General features: G+C 39.1%; 1 protein-coding gene across 3 annotated transcripts in view; it reads right to left on the bottom strand.

Annotated features, from left to right (window-relative positions):
• ATAD2B (ATPase family AAA domain containing 2B) overlaps positions 1–13,513 on the bottom strand; it is a 79,842-nt gene that overhangs the window by 64,990 nt on the left and 1,339 nt on the right. The window lies entirely within an intron of this gene.

Genomic DNA, 13,513 nt, shown 5'->3' with positions numbered 1-13,513 from the left:
TGCTCATTAACCCACATCAACAATATTAGTCTCTAGGTCATCTTGAAGCAGCACCTAAACACTACTAGAGCTTGTCTCGACGTGCACAGCAGAGGTAACAGACAAACTCAGAGGTAGCAACAAGGGATTACTTCAAAGCTCTACACAAGAAGTGGACAACCAGGTACCTCTCGAGGCTCTGCTGCTCTTGAGGTGGACAACACTCCATAAATCACAAATTTCAGCTCATGGAAACAATCTTCATAATAAAAATTGCACATTCKCTCTTAGTACAACAGGGTAACCAGTTTCCAGATACTAAGACTCCTGGAACTGTCAGTAAGCATTTAAACTAGGAACAATATAATTTTATTTATAYGCATAGATATAACCATGCAAGTCCAGCTGATCCATCTGGCTGGTTAACAACACTCTGCTCTGTACTCCAGAGAATTCAACACTACGCTGCCACAAGTGTTGCACAARGAAATACAAAAAGTGATTTTTTTTCTTAAGAAAGACAGACTATCACAGTAGAGTATTTAGAAAATGGCCAAGATAAAGCCTAAAGAAATCCAAGTGTATGTGTTCTGCTCCTCAGACCCACCAGGAAACCACATCAGGGCGCTAAAGCTCCAGGCTTCAGCTCATTTTTCTTCTGTCAGATTAGTTTCTGCTTTCTTCTGATACCAGTTTAGTGATCTGAAGCATTTCGCCGAGGGATCGGACMAGTGCCAAACGTAACGCAAGAAAAATTGCGCAAGCAAACGGGAGAGATGAGAACAGGATCGCTGTCTGCGGGAACCGAAAGCTGCGAGTGAGATGGGCTCGCTCTTGTCTAAATCATGCCTTAACATTTGGTCTCCCAAAATACATTTTTAACAGATGTTATACTAAACAGTCCATACTCAAATCTCATTTTAAAAGTGCTTCTAACTTTCATAATTTTTAGCCCATCAAGGTAAATTGAGAGAAAGAAGAAAGTTAGCATTAGGATTTAATCCTAGAAATCATTTAATCCCAGTTAAAAATAAACACACACACACTTTCTCCTTCCTAGTTACTTCAATTATTGAGAAAGTACATCAATTTAAACTCAAATCTTTGCAATGCCTCTACTGGAAAAATCATACTTAAAAATAAATTAGAGGAAGTTTTTGATTCCAAATCCTGCCAAGATTAGGCAAAGATAACTATCATTCTTAAATACAAAACACTTCCACCTTGTATATAATTGTAAAATCAAGGTACAGCCACCCAGCTGCTTTCCATGACACACTTGCAACTACAAAATACAAACTTTTCTCAAATCCTATCATCATACGCATTCACTTCTGAATGCTGCAAATATTTGGGTTTGTACTATGTATTTTTTTCTTTTAATCAGACACAGGCTTATTTGTGGACTTACAGAAACATATTGTTTGCTAAAAGACAGTTTTTAATAAGTACTTTCTTTATGCAATTAGAGGATCTACTCTGTGCAAAGATAGAAGCAGAGCTTCAAGGTAAACCACAGAACCAGTTTGAAACCGGCTAGGCCAGATAAAAGAAAATTAAATTAAGAAAGAGGAACAAACATGCAAGGAAGCTTTATGAAGGGTAGCATTAAAGTTGTTTTGTGAGCAGTGAAATTAATAACGCATAGTTTCTTATACTCCAGCCCTACCCCTTCCCACGTGAAAATCCTAACTCCTCCCAGGCCTCCTCTGACCACTTTTCACCACACAGTTCTCCGCCTCTGACCTTAAGTCTCAAAATTAGCTAGTATTCCCAGTTTGACACCTATTTCTCCTGGAATTAGCATTGCCTGCTACCAATATTCACAAGAGTTACAAAACCTGAGCATCTCTGAGGTATCTTAACACCTGCTGGTGAACAGCTTCAGAAGCTGCAAGGAAGGACAGGTTAACAGGCAATGTCATCGTATTAGTGCAGCTCTCCAAGGAACTACACTAGCAAAGCAGGGGGCTACTAAGAGCTATTAACTCCTGGTTACTCTTAGCTATTCCTAGGATATTGTTTTCAGTTAAGCCTCATTTGCCTGCATATAACTCTGCGCAGTCATTTAACAAATCATGATATAAGTGAGTCTAAAATTTAAGACAGTTAAGCTCAAATACTATCTTAAGTTAGAACGCTTGGTATAAAAGATGCACAAATACACAAAATATTTTTACCATGAAGCAACAACGAAGCTATGACAATCACTGAGAAATCACTGAAATTTTTAATCTATTAATACGTAACCAGATTCCATTTTCCAGATAACACTCTAACATAAATTCCAGGGAATCCAGTGGCGCAATTCACACTTAAATCGCCATCCAGACCTTTCACYTGCCTACGCTAAAATATGGAGATGGAGTTTTCATTACACTCAAGAGATTAGTCAGTCCGGGATCTGACAGAACAAGAAAAAAAATTAAGTTTAAATTGAGAAGCTTTTACAGAGAGTATTCTGCTCACTGCTTCCTCCCATTTAGAGCAAAAGAGGTCTAATGCAGTCAGCTGGCTCCCTCAAGTAACTGGGTCTCAAACCATTTATACTTTTAATGATTAAARACAGTACTTCAATCTCAAATCAGAAACTTAATACTTAACAGAAGACACCATGAAAATGTTCTGGGACCAGAAAGAAAAATGTACGATATAAGCATCCAACCTAAAAACTAAGAAATTAGTAACGCAACTGCAGAATTAGGAACAAATGCAGTGAACCTGCAGCTCCTTATGAAACACTGGCACTGAGGCAAAATCGCTCGSATGCCGAGAGCAGTGCTGTCACCAGAATGCAGAAAATACAAAAAAAATCTTCACAATGGCAGAAATTGCCTAAAAACATACCGAAGCCACACAATATCAGGAACAAAAACAGGCACGCCGCAGGGCCGCGACAGGCGCAAGGCACAAAGGGAAAGCAGGCACGAATGAATCAAAAAACACGGGTCGGGCAGTGTGGGAAGCTCATCCAGCTAAACCAAAGTTAGCACCTTTCTGCTGATCTAGCAAATGAGATCCCCAGCAAACTCCCACAGCRAGAACCATGCCCAGCAAAGCAGCTTCTTACAGAAAGTTCTCACCAGCTACAAGTAAATAAGTAAGGAACACAGTCCTTACTTACACGTCGTCTTTGGATTCGAGAGTAAAATTAAATTTGACAGCTGAAGAAATACGTCAAATTGGTTGTTAAGGAGCATGAATCAACAGTGGGCGTCTTGCAGAGGTACTGGAGCAAACTCTGGCACCGTAACTTCGCTAAAAGCAGGCAAATGATAGCAGCGATAGATCTAGTAAATGAATCAAAAACGAATAAATAAGTAAATAAAGTATTCAAACAAATATAGCTGCATACTGATAATCTACGTTCCCTTCACTTTATAGGAAAAGAAGAAAAAGATGAAAACAATGTTTATGATCTTCTAATACACATTTTCAAGAACTCACAACAAAACCATTGATACGCAGTATTCCTGCGGTCTCTTTCATACCCATCCCTATACAAGTCAAAATAATAACGCAATTCTATCACAACTTTATTTATCGCATCTAGAGAAGAATATTCAAGTTTTTAAAAAACACAAACTAGAAATAAAACTTCATTCTTCCTTCTCAACCTATCCCCTTAGGAAAGAAGTGACTGAGCAGATACAGCCTTTCAGCATGACTTTAGGCTAAACATACTACAAAGAACTCCCCAGTAAGTGCTTGCTTTCAGCTGCATCACAGAGACCAACCAGCTAAGCATCATTGATGATTAATTTTCAAGTTAAACTAAAAAGACTACTTTAACGATACCAAAACAAGATTTCAAGTTTGTTTTTGTTTTGTTTTTTAAACAGGTCAAGTCTCCTGGATAAGGGAATGCCCAGAAAAACCCTTCTCGCTATACTGCTGCCTGACTATCCACAAATAACCACGATCCAGCAGGCGAGACAATAYGGGATGAGCGTGAACACAAGTCAAGTTAGTTTTTTTTAGTATGGGGTAACATCCCACTCCAACCGCAACCACACCTTGCAACTGCAGAGAAACACTCCGTCTGGCTGCCACAGGTTAACCGTATTAAAACGACGGCATACGGACGTGCTCGTACATTGAGGTTTTCCACCACGGTAAAACTTGCTCTCCTTGCCGGGCATTTTGCGGGTCGCACCCTTCTTCTGAAGAAGTCCTCGCCACACCTCGAAAGCCAGCGCGGCTGCTCAGACTGCTTCGCGGGCCGGGCGCGAGAGTGCCGGACCTAGTCTCCGAGCCCCCTCGGCAGGCTTTCCTCGCCTGCGACTCCTTCGCACGTCTCGGATGTTAAACGAGGACCAACCGTCATTCAGTCCTGTCCTGCTGCATTTTGTAGAAAGCCCAAATTACTTAGTTTTTCTTTCTGCCCCACTGAACAAGCATCCAACTGCCTGAGATTTACTGTTGTCTTAATTAAAGATAACAACATAAACATAATTAGGGAATCTGTTTCAGCTACAGGTTTTCACAAGTAACTGCCTCTAATTTTAGTTAATTCTCCACCTGCTACAGATATTCAAAAATATTTTTCCTCATTTGACTCCTGGAAAAGACAATAATGATTTCAGACATTTTCTCTCTCAATCCCCATATTTTTGCTAACTTGAGTGAGACTGGATCCAGTGGCCTCCATTTTATTCCAACAATTTGAAATGTATCTTGTGAATAACAATGCAAACGCTCAGATGTCACAGATTACTAATAATTTAGATTAATATTAAGACAGTACAACATGAAAAAAAAAAAGTCTGCTGAAGATCCACCTTTCTCCCTAGCAGTTCATGCAGAGTTCTTGAAAATGGGCTGGGCACTAAAAGAAATAAGATACACACTCTAGATTCCACTTAATAAACCTATTTATTCCTCTAGTATTAAAAGGTAAGTTTGGCTTTCCAAATACAACTTGCATTCATGAAAAAAAATGCAATAATGTCCCAGTGTACTAACCAGTTAAGCTGCTCARTCACCTTTGCCTTCAGATGATTATTCAGTTAACAAATAACTTGCTTTTTTTGCATTTAATCTATGATGCCATTTCAAACCTACCAATAAAATATATCAAAAACACTATTTGTCTGTCCAACAATTCTGGATAAGCCACTTGTTCCCCTGTGCATCACTTTCTGCACAGGTAAATAATGCAGATTAAAGTACTAACTTCTGTAAAGCACTTAAGATCTATTGAGGAAAGCTAGGTATCCTTTAGCATTGCTAGCATTTGGGGGCTAGGCTTACTAAGCAAGAAACAAATGAAAAAAGAGTTCRCAATCTCTTTGAGCTATTTTTAGTTTTGCTCATGCTTAGTTCCAAGTTCTGTTAACCAGATCAAACAAAATTTCTGCCATGACTGTAATAATGTCATCTGACCATAATCTAGCAAATCCCTTCAAATCCTTTTTCAATTGCTTTTTTAAGTTCACTCTTTTGCTTTTACAGCATCTTTCACAGGAGGAAAGAAAAAAAAAACACCCTAAGATTATCTTTATACTCGTTCCAAATCTGAGGCAGCTGGAACACGCTCTTCAGAGCGCCGTAACCGGGGCCACCCCGTGCCTCACCCGCTGGCGCTGCGTCCTCGTTTCAGGAGGACACACTTCACTACCCGCTCTCCGGCACTGCCAAACCTGCGCAGAGAGCCTGCGTTTGCCCTGCGAGGGCCTTYTGCCGTCTTCCTTGCAAAGGGCTGACTACCTGCTCGGCAGGAAGAGGTAAGACCAGACACGCTTGTCTGGGGGGAGAAGCCAACACGATCCGACTCCCCAACGTCACATGAGRCAGCACACTGTAACCTCTGTATTCACATCAGTTGACCAAGCATCACTGCATGCTGAATATCTTTGTGAGCAAAAACGTAACAAAGTATACTGCCAGTGCCTTCCAATGGTAAAAAGCTGGGGGAAAAAAATCTACGTGGATTAAAGCACACTAACAGTCTTACTAAGAACTTCATCAAGGACCTTGTGCGGTAACCTCATTGACAAAGTGAAAAGTGGCCAATCTGACTTAAAAGAATCCATCCTTGGGACGCAGTTCTCTAACTTCCGCTTGTTTGCATACAATCATCATTTAGCAGACTCTGGCTTTCCACAGCTGTTAAGGAAGAATAGCAAATATTAACGTTTAGGAACAGCTTAATGATCTTGGAATAAACAACTACTAAGGCTGCTTCATTGGTGATAATGGCACTGTAGAATCCCTTAATTGTAGGATAACCATAATTTTTTTTAATATTCACCTGCACTATCTGTTTCTTTAGTAAACAATACCCACATCGAGATCGTCCATTAAAGAATAAAAATTCCATCATCTGCACTTTTTCAAAAGAATAATTTCTTCCCAATTTGTTCATGTGAAAAAAAATACATTATTYGCATTAGAAGATCTGCTTTAACCTTTTCACTGTATTTCCCTTTTATTTCCTAGAACTCTWCAACTTTAGAATTCAGGTCACTTAATAAATGCAAAAGCTTTCTGAAAAAAGTTAGAGTTAAAAATAAAGTTAAAAATAGAAACTTCTGGCTGCTATACTGTTTATTGTGATATTATCACCCTTACAACCATTCACTCCATCTGCATTAGAAAAGCCACCCAGTTATCTCCAGGCTGAATGTCCTTCAATGGCTTTTGATCTGCAATCCAAAGACTTGATGGAATTGTAAGAAAGGGAGAGTCAGCTACAGGGCAGCCTCTGCCAAAGGGAGGCAGAGCCAGCAGATGGAGAGCAGGGGTTTGTCCTCCGCACATCACCACCACCCTTCTCCAAGCACTTCCCTGAGAGCGTTCCTCTCCCTTCCTTCATGCCTTCCCTAAAATTACTGCGACTTTCTGAATTTACAGCTGCAAATCAGATCTTTTGGAGGAAMAGCAGGAAGTGGGGTGGAAAATAAGTTTCAGCTGGACCAGCAACCTGAGCCTGATCCAGCTATCAAATGGCCAGGCCAGCATTAATATCAGCAAGTCTGCTCTTTTTTGCACCTGCACAGTTTTAATGTAGCCTGCAGCACATGTGAAATCCCACACCTTCAGAAAAGCAAGTCTACTTATTTCCTGTACAGCAGTTTACAACTCAAGCTTCTCTAGAAGATTCACAAATCTAAAGTTTATAAAACCACCGACCTTGGTAGCTTAACAGGAAAGAATACTTCACCCCGTTTTTATTCAGAAACATATTAATCATTCCTTTGCGTTTCTAGATTCAGTTATTAAAGATTTTTAAAGCTGAGATTGTGTTTATGCAAACATTTAGGAATGATTACAGTTCAGAAGTGTAAAAATAATTAGAACATTCAAGCAACTTTCCTTCCCCCAGCCTTACTCCTCAAAAATTCATCATTTCTCCTGAACAACTCAGCTCAAAAACAGTCTAGCAAATATGATCTCCTCTCACTAYTACTATTTCAGTACCACCTAAATTAATAAGCAGAACAATTTGAGTGCAGAAAGGAAGCAGAAGGCAAGAAGTGGACGCTGGTTTCTCAAGGCCTGCACACAAAGCACTTGAGCCATTAAAATAAAGCAAGGAAATGCACGTAGCAAAGCAAACAGGAAGGTGCCCTAAAAAAAAAAAGTAGATTAAAAAAACCCTTCTGTATTTCCATATTTACAACACACCTAAAAGGACATTTCAAAAGTGAAATCAAATTAAAATTGTGTAAAATTGTAATATAAAATCCTGAGATTAATGTATTGAACTTTAAATTATAAAGAAAATAACATTCCGGTTCTGAAAGACAAACCAGAGAAATAACAGAAGGTCATTACTAAATAGTTGGAATCAACTATTTAAAAAGCATAGCAACAAACTCAGATGCAAGTAGTTTCTTCCATGTGCACAGAAAGAATAGCCTTTTCTTATYAGGTTATTTAAATAGCTCAGTTCAGCTACTTGCTCATTTAAAATTAGGGAACTAATTGGAGATTGGAAAAAAGCAAAAAGCACATTTTCTAAATTATGAAAATGTTCAAACTGGAACTGCTCTAAATGCAACTGGACAGAAACCTTCCAGCACAGTTTTTAATTAGTTAGCTCATGCATTACTGGCAGCATGAAGAGGAAAAACATGAAATTCAGAATAGGCTACAAAAACTACTCAGGAACTTGGACAAGCCCTAAAGTCCCCAAATCCTGGTAGGAATACTAGAGCTACAGAGTTCACAGTTAGTTCAAATATATCAATGTTACTTGAAGTTATTATACCACATACACGCTCAGTAGTACAAAATGGAAAAGGTGAGAGAAGATAACACATTAATCTTACAAATGGTTGAAAAACTGTCATGTTTTAATAGCTACCAAGTAAGAAGAGATTACWCTTCTTTAGGAAAATAACCCTAGAAAGTATAAATACAAAACAATACTCGAACAGTTTAAAGCAGAATTAATGGTTAAAATAAACTATGAAAAAACCCATYGAAGGTAATGAAGATAATATTTCATGAGTAAACTAAAGACAAGAAAATTTGTTTAGAAAAACAAGCAAAGCATAGAGAGTACAAAAATAAAAAAAATGACAGGATTAAAAAGGCTGAAAAAAATACTGTCATCTCTTTGCAATAATCAGGTTCGTGAGTGATTCTGCACACACACAAAAGTAATATATTAGAAATGAAACACCTAAAGTGATCCCAGCGACAGGAGAGCAGGGAAAGCTTCAGGTCACCGACGCCTACTTACTGGATCCTTTGTTTTGAAGGGGATTATACAAAGTTTTACACAGTAATCATTTAAAACCTCATTCGAATGGAATAAAAGGTGCTTTGCACTGTGCAGCAAACACTCAACAACTTAAGAGCAGGYGGTGCAAAACCATACCACATCCAGGTGAAACTGCGCAGGGATCTAGGTGATCCGAATGTAACTACCCGAGCTAACTATCTTACACAACCCCAAGCTTGCAAAACTGTCTTGGGATCTTGAACGGCAATCGGTTAAGCCTTCTGCTTGAAGATTTAACCGAGAGAAAGTAGYCTGAGAAGCAGTTTTACTCATACGACTGTGGGACAAGGCCAACGTTGAGAGGAAGCAATGCAACGCACTAAACATCCACACCGTTTCCTGCGCAGTCCTTGGAGCTTCGCCCCCTCCGTGGACTTGGCCTCGGCTCGCTTCCTTTTAAGGCTCTGCAACAGCCCGACGGCAAGAGACCCAGCAGCTCYGAACGCGATGCACAACTAGCTTCCTAAACCAAACGCCACTTTTAGGCGGCGTTACGGATTTCAGYAGCGGCCCAGGCCGATTCCGTGAGGTACGGTGAGGAATTTTAACGGGACGCACGTTTGGAAACACGGAACGACGGCAAATGCTGACTACACGGTATTTTGACAGAAACTTGGACGTAGATTGCTTCCAACAATTACTCAATTTCCGACAGTTCACAGATGTATTAATAGCACACTCCCAAGGAGCACGCTGCACGACTCATTTTAGACCACCAATTTTCTCCAGGTAAGTCCCAAAGAAGCAGCAGAACACTAAAACAGAATGAACCCCGTATTTTATTACACACTGAAAAGACGAAAAGGGAATCTGCCCTTAATTGAAATTGTTTTGAAAAACTGCACAAGGCTCTGCATTTCAGGATGCATTTCAAAGAACTGTGGAAGTGTTGGCCCCCATGCTTTTACTCTGAACAGTAACAGTAAGACAACTCAGTTCTTTAAAAATATAGGTATTTGAGAAGAGTTTTTTCTCTGAAAAGCTTCRCATGCAGGTAGCCAAAAAAATTATTTTTTCCTATGTAAGAAGAGAACTCTAACTTTCTAAGAGTTTTATTCCAAACCACAGAATAGCCAGAAGACTATTAGACACTTTGCAAAGGCAGCAGTCAAAAGAAATGCATTAATCTGAACCAAGCTCTTTTTTTGAAGGAAAAAATTAATTTTTAGAAAGAACTAAGGCTTATGTTTATTATTTTGAAAAAAGTATTTTTAAGTGCCTCTTATAAATTTTCAAAAGCTGACTAATAAGACTAATTTTAAGGACTAAAACATAGCACTGAGCTAAAATGCTACAAAAGAATAGAACAAGCTACATTACCACACCTGTAAAGAAAGGGAAAATATTTATTCTTGCAGACTGAGAAGTTACAATAACAGATACTGAAATATATTGGTATTAGAGAGTACAAAAATGCTGCTTGGCTTTTATACTCTACCACCACACTACAGCACTTTATGTCAATCCTCAAGTCTATGTTTGTTCCTATAGCAATTAAGTACAATGGAGAGCTCTATGTTGCTACTGAATAAGTTGAATGATGTTGGCAGCACTACTTTTAGCTAGGATGGCRTGTTACAATTATCACAGTGCCCTCAAGTAGCTCTTAAGGCACTGCTGATGCTTTCCTGGCTAATTAAATTAAGCTAATCTTGTATACATTTCCAAAATGTCTAACCAGTACACTGACATGATTAAAAAGTGTTTATTTCGCAGTAAGTTCAGTATTTTTCATAATTAGCATTTTTTGGCTTGTGTTTTAAAAAGACTGAGAAAAATCACTTCAATTGCCAAATAAACATCATCAACACAATCACAATTCAGTAGCTGAAGAACATACRTCAGTAAACCCACAGCATAGATTTAACCAGTTAGAGCCTCTATCTTTTGCAGTTTGAATATAATCCACTGAATTGATATATTTTTAAATAATTTTATGTTTTTGAAAACTTTGGAAGATTTTGATGCTTTTCTTGTCAGAATACTTTATTATCAAGCCATAAGACTTTTCCAAGTCTTAATACTAAAAAGAAAAAAAAGAGATTTTATAAAAAGAATTTATAAGAAGATTGACTTAAAAAGTATTCAGTAGAAAGTTAAGCTATCACAATAACAGGAATAAAAACATATCCCACTTTTTTCCTCTCCATATCCTCTATATGGCACTCTGCAATGACATCATTTCAGAGAATAAACCTCTTGGCTCCTTGATCCAATTAGTGAGGGATTTTGTTAATTTTAGTCTGGCTTCTGGTAAGTAGACACAACTGCATTCATCTCAATTACCAAATTGCATTCACTGTTCAATAACTCAAAATAGTTTACTTTTCAAATACTGACATATCCCCAACAAATATCTTGGGAAATATTAAGATGATCATTGCTTTCTCCAAGGTGAGAATCAGGAAATACCATAGTACTTCCTGATTCTCATCTTGGAGAAAGCAGCGATAGGGAGAATACAGAGAATAAGGTAAAGATATTTAGACTATTACGGTCCACTTCCACTGAAGTTGCCGTAATCTGTTGCCTTCAAATCAAGGTCAAACAAAAAGGGACACTACTAATATATAACTCAACATAATATCAAACCTGACAACCAGAAACTTGGGTTTTAAATTCTTTTATCCTATGCTTGAAAGATGAGGGATTCAAACCTATCCTTGCAAATGTATACAAAGACACAAGAAGTAAAGAAAAAGCCAAGGGCGGGGGGGAGTGGAAATGGATATAAAAGAGATRGAAGGCAGCTTCTAACCCCTCATCTGTTTAGGTTGGCCTAATCAGCRCTGCAGAGGATGCCATCAGATTTCTAATTCAGTGTTAGTTGCCAATAGGGAACCAACAGATGATGTTTTAAAATACATTCTGAAAGGTAATTACAAGCATTGCCACTAACAAGCATTTCTCTGCAAGCCCAAGTCAGAACCCCTGTGGAAGAGAATTAAGTCACACAGTGTAAATAAAAAGCATTAAATCTCTGCCAGAGCTCCAAACTCTAGCAGCCTGTTAACCAGATAATCTGCTGGTAGTAAGGCTGGTGCTCTGCTATTACAACAAGCAGATTTTGAAAGGACACACGGTTCCATTTGACTTCGAAAAAATACACACAGCTACATGAACACAATCCCGATACACCCTGTCCACAAATACAGCTTAAGTATCTGCCTCTTGACAATCACTTCCAACAACAAAGGCTTTGTCTTCCCATGGAGGTGCCTATTTACCTCTAGTCACTGAAATCCTTCTTTGCCACTACTTTGTGGAGATTCAGGAGCTCAAAAAGACACATTTACAAATTCTCAGGCCTGAAGGATAAAAACAGTCATCTAGAGATAACTTTAATACATGGAGGGAAATACATATTACAATATATACATATTACAATATATACTCAAAAGAAATAAGAACAAGAAAAAAAAAGAGAAACCTTTCTGAGAACTTCTGTTCACCTTTGGCAATTATGTCTAAAAAAAACTAGAAAACAAACAAAATTATCTGCCTGGAACACATGAGCTTCGATGTGCAGCAAAACAAGTCCATTCTATCGTGCTAAAACATACACTTGTCTTTAGGGAAAAAATGCTTTTGGAGAATGATCCTTGGATGTACTTATCAATTTTATGACTGTATTTTGTACAATTGCCTTTCCTTACACCATGGCAAAAGCATAACTTCTACACTAACTTTGTGGTACAAAAATAATATTTAGAGAATCCCAACGTATTGTTTTTAACAGCAAWAAACTGTTGTTAAACCCTACAGAGTAAGCCAGTAACTTAACGGTTAYGCCAAACTTTGCCTTACAAACCACAACAAGACCCATGGTATGAATAAATAGAAACTGCATCCTGGAAGAAGCAGGACAGCTTTTTACAGCTATGGTGCAGCATCAAGTCTAGTGAAATTAAACAAAGCAGGAATAGGGGACATTGAGAAAAAAGTAAGATGGGATGGAAGAAAAGGAGAAACCGTGGCACATTAGAGAACTGAAAGAGTAGCACAAAAGGTACAGAACAAGTATCTACTCAGTAATTTTCCTTAGTATTTGAAAAGGACGGGGCAAAAGGTTTTCTGACAATTCCAGCTGTCACTCCTCTGATGCGACTCTGGCTGCAATCGCCGTTTTTCTGCTTGTCTGGTTAACTTCCTCCTCAGCAGAGGACAGATGAGGTCACCTGGCGCATGACTGTCAAACGGTTTGACCCTCGATTTTCAGTTCTGTAGTTTCTAAGTCTTTCACAGTACACTGCTTTTAAGATAGGTATTCAGACCAGAGAACTATAACCACTAATTTAAATCTCCTGATGCAATACATGCAGTACAAGCCCTCCACATAAATAAAACATCCACTGAGAAAGACACAGTTGCCAGCAAATCTACTTAGGGACTCCAAGGAAGGAAAAGAGGCTCCTGAAGTCTCTCTTCCCGTTAACGTTTACCAAATACCAGCTTTCCAAATTAGGCTGCGGAATTCATTTGCCGTTAGACCGTACAAGCAAAGCTATTACAATAAGCTACGCCGGGAAAACATTCAATTAAGCATATCCAGCGAGAGCAAAACGATACCCTCCCGGCTCTCTGAGGGAGGCGGATCACAGCCACGGGGGCCCTTGCTCAAACGGCAGCTTTTTGTCCCCGAAGCTGCTGCGAACAGTCACTTCGGGCGCACTGAGGTCATTAAAAAAAAAATGGGGGAGGAGGGGGAGGAACGGCGGGGGCGAAGAGCGCCGCGGAGCTGCCTGCGCCCGCAGCTCCCAACTTTTGTCTCGCAGCGGGCGCAGCGCCGGGCGCGGCCGC

Source organism: Rhea americana, unplaced genomic scaffold (genome assembly GCF_003343005.1).
Source record: "Rhea americana isolate MKP2758 unplaced genomic scaffold, rheAme1 scaffold_63, whole genome shotgun sequence".
Taxonomy (NCBI): domain Eukaryota; kingdom Metazoa; phylum Chordata; class Aves; order Rheiformes; family Rheidae; genus Rhea; species Rhea americana.
The sequence above is the reverse complement of the archived record's forward strand: the minus strand, read 5'-3'. Positions and strand labels throughout refer to the sequence as shown.